Here is a 4,267-nt window from a genome sequence, read left to right as displayed (position 1 = left end):
CATGAACCTCTAGGGTACCGCTCCTTTGCTTCTATTTTTCAACACATGAGGGTTGAAGGTACCCCCATGTGGCTGGCACTCACTCTCACATGCTGGCTGGCATTCACTTCCACATGCTGCAGCTGTGCAATACACATAACTTGTATCAGGACAATTTGCACAGTCCATCCACAGTGAAGACATGACATGTGAGACAAATACAAGACAGTTATGGAGCGGCCAGATATATGTATTTCAGGCCACTACACTAACACAAGAAGAGAAATATGATGTCATAGACCCAGACATTTGTTGGGAATCTCTCTCAAGCAAAAGTAATTGGTCCAACGAATTCTTGTGCGCTCTTACTGACAACTTTAGCTTCCAAAAGAAGAGAAAACAAGGGGATCTGCTATCTTGCACGTAATTATTACCAACAGGGAGGGAATGGTTGAGGAAGTAAAGGTGGCTGGGACCTTGGGAGGCAGTGATCACACCATCCTAAGGTCCCAGCCATCCTTAACAAGGAAACTACAGATCAGTGAGCTTGACTTCCATACTGTGAAAAATCTTTGAACAAATTATTAAACAGCATGTATGCAAGTACTTGGATGAGAATGGAATAATAACCCATAGCCGGCATGGGTATGTAACAAACAAATCATGCCAGACAAATGTAATATCCTTCTATGACAGAATCACGGACTGTGTGAAATAGAGAACGGTTCAGCTCCCTTGCGCTACTACACACCTATAGGTAAGGGATGTACATTCAAGCCAAAGTGAATGTTACTTACTTTACTGGTGGATGTGGATGCAACCATTTCCCCCCATTCCAGGTCAGCCTTAAAAGATAGAAGTAGCGATTTTGTTATTTCTTCACTCCTTTATTCAAATCACAGCTGGTTCTGTAAAAATAATAGGTATACAGGGCAATATGTTTCGGGGTCCATATGCCTCTTTTTCAAGCCTAACGGTAATACATAAACATACTCACTTATATATTATCCTATAACAGTATTCACAAATGGGCTTGCAGCGCTTCCAAATTACATCAGTCATTGCATCGCCGCAATCATTTGGCATTATCCACAGTGGGACGGATATGTGTTCCACTGTGCGTTCCAACTAACTCAGTCATGTGACACGTCATTTGGTGACGTGACGCATCGAGGCGCACATCACATGAGGACACAGCAGGATGGCAATGCGTTCCATTGCGTGTCTCAACTGCAACCGGTCACGTGGGATATTATGTGATGACATAGCAAATGGCACGTCTCCAAGATCAGAATATCCAATGCTACTATGCATTCTACATGTATTTCAGAGCAGGCATATTATCTGATATAGTAAATATGTAAATTTATGACAAATTGGAAAAATGTTAAATGCTCTATCTTTTCAGAACTTATATACATACAGTTATATGTCTGATCCATATTATGAAGAATATTTGTAAAAACAAATGAGTGAATATTTACTTATGCATAGATAGATAGATAGATAGATAGATAGATAGATAGATACAAAAACAATAAATTACAAGATTTGAAAATTTTTAAAAATGATTACATTTTTGAATAGACCCATACTTCCGACATATCTGACATTATAGGAACTCTATGGAATTTTGGTTCCCGTTTGTAATAACTATAAATATAATCCTAAATATTCATGTAAAATTCTGCTATCTATAAGTATACGCAATGTACAGACAGTTCCCGACTGGTTTCAGTACAACACGTGTTGTGAATTCCAAACATGTCGGGTGCCAAGCGCAAAAGCAGTGGTGATGCAGGTATTTCCAAGAAACGCCATGCCATCACGATGAAAACAAAGGCTGACATCATAAAAAGAGTGGAGCGCGGTGAGATGTCTAATGTTTTTTGCTCATACCAGATGAGAAGTTCAGTGCCTATGCACTCTACTATTATTAGTAAGCAACGTGGAAAAGTGATAGAAGAACTTGAAAATCTTCTGAACATTTGGATGGAGGATTGTCATCAGAAAAAAAAGCCACTAAGCCTAATGCTGATTCAAGAGAAGGCTTTAAGTCTTTTTGAAGCTGTAAAGGCAAAATATGAGGAAGAAGCAGCAGATGTAACCTTTACTGCAAGTCATGGTTGGTTTAACCGCTTCAAGGCACGTAATAACCTTCATAACATAAAGGTGACTGCAGAGGCAGCAAGTGCCGATACTGTAGCAGCCTAGGAGTTCCCCGCCACACTTTAAGAAATTATCAAAGAAGGTGTGTTTTCACCTCAGGAAATATTTAATGTTGACGAAACAGGCCTTATTGGAAAAAGATGCCAGACAGAACCCACATCAGTAAGGAAGAGAAGTCTATGACTGGCTTCAAACACGCAAAGGACAGACTGACGCTATTGCTTGGCGGTAATACCGCAGGAGATATGAAGATCAAGTTTGATCACTTCCTGTTGTGTGAAAGAGAAAGCTGAAAAGCATGGGTCACTCTTGCTATGTTTCAAGACTGGATTTATCACCATTTCATCCCCGAGGTGGAACGGTACTGTCGAGATAAGAACATTCCCTTCAACATTCTTCTCCTTTTAGATAATGCACTGGGCCACCCTCCTTTCCTGGATGATTTTCATTCAAATATAAAGGTAGTTTTCTTGCCACCCAACACTACCTCCCTACTGCAGCCTATGGACCAGGGGGCCATTGCAACCGTCAAGAAATTCTATCTCCGTCGCACTTTTCGTCATGCACTGAAGGCAACTAAGGGTGATTCTGGGATGACATTGTGTGAATTTTGGAAGAACTTCACCATCTCTAATGCCATAAAGAACATTGATGCTTCATGGCGTGAAATTACCACGGCCACCATGAATGGGTTTTGGAAGAAACTGTGCCCCATGTTTGTCCCTGATTCCCATAGTTTAGTGAAGCTACAGACAGAGGAACTAAATGTAGTCAACAACTTAGTGAGCATCAGCGAGAAGCTTGACCTTGAGGAGCAGGATTTCCATGAATATTTTGCTGTGCACAACCAGGAGCTGACAGATGAAGACCTCATGGAACTGGAAAACCAGAGGAAGGAAGAAGAAAAAGAGGACAAACTGGAAGTGGAACCAGCACCGAAGCATTTCCAGACCAAGATGATGGCAAAGGCATTTCAGATGCTTGAAGACTCTCTGGCACTCTTTGAATCACAGGACCCAAATGTGGAACGGTACACCAGGTTTGCAGCATCTGGCCACCACCCAGGCATCCTTAGACCGGTTCTTTAGGAGGAAGGGAAGATGTGATGAGTCTCATCATGACCCTGAACCAGTGCCATTGACGTCAGGTGTTACAACATCCACGCCAAAATCTTCTCACCCTCCATCTAATGTTGATGTCCCATTACCACTGAGTGCTGATGACTCATCCTCTCCAATTGTTGATGCATCATTGTCTTCCATTTCTGCTGCTCCACCATCGCCCAACGTCTCCTCCACTTCCAGTCAGTTATTTCCCACAGAAAGCCAATCCACGTACTACAGCTGTGTCACCTTATCAAGGTAAGATCCTATTTTTGTAATTATCTTTACACCCAACAATTCTATTACTTGAATGTGCATTTGTTCGGACATACGAACAAAATGTAATTGCGAACAGGCTCCTGGAACGGAACCTGTTCGTAAGTCGGGGACTATCTGTATCAAATTTTAAAATATTATATATTAACCCCTCAAAGACGCAGCCTTTTTTTTTTCTGACATTTTAGTTTTTTCCTCCCCCCTTTTAAAATACCTTAACTCCTTTATTTATCCATCGTATTTATGAGGGCTGTTTTTTTGCAGGACAAGCTGTATTTTTCAATGGTACTATTTAATGTACCATATAATGTATTGAAAAAAAACTTTAAAAAAATTCTAAGTAGAGTAAAATAAAAAAGAAAACATTTTGCCATCTTTCGTTGTGTCTTGTTTCTACGAAGTACAAACTGCAACAAAAAATGACATAAATTTTCTTCTATGGATCGATTACTGTGATACCAAACTTGTATAGTTTTTATTTGCTGTACTACTTTCTTTTTTTAAAGACATTACATTTTTTTTTATTATTTTCTGTCACCATCTTCTGTGCGCAATAACGTTTTTATTTTTCAGTCGACGTAGTTGTGCAAGACATCCTGTAGTTTCCATCTGAACAATTTCAGAATACATACAACTTTCTTTTTTTGCAAATTTGAAATCAATAATGAAAGCAGTACAATGGTAAACATGCATACACATACATTTTACATATTATGAGCACTCCACTACTATGATAAAAA

General features: G+C 39.8%; 1 pseudogene; it reads left to right on the top strand.

Annotated features, from left to right (window-relative positions):
* The first annotated feature begins 1,743 nt into the window (after positions 1-1,743).
* On the top strand, positions 1,744-3,236 carry LOC136606984 (tigger transposable element-derived protein 1-like; annotated as a pseudogene).
* Positions 3,237-4,267: the final 1,031 nt, after the last annotated feature.

The sequence above is a fragment of the Eleutherodactylus coqui genome, chromosome 1 (assembly GCF_035609145.1).
Source record: "Eleutherodactylus coqui strain aEleCoq1 chromosome 1, aEleCoq1.hap1, whole genome shotgun sequence".
NCBI lineage: Eukaryota > Metazoa > Chordata > Amphibia > Anura > Eleutherodactylidae > Eleutherodactylus > Eleutherodactylus coqui.
This window is presented reverse-complemented; position numbering and strand designations above follow the sequence as displayed.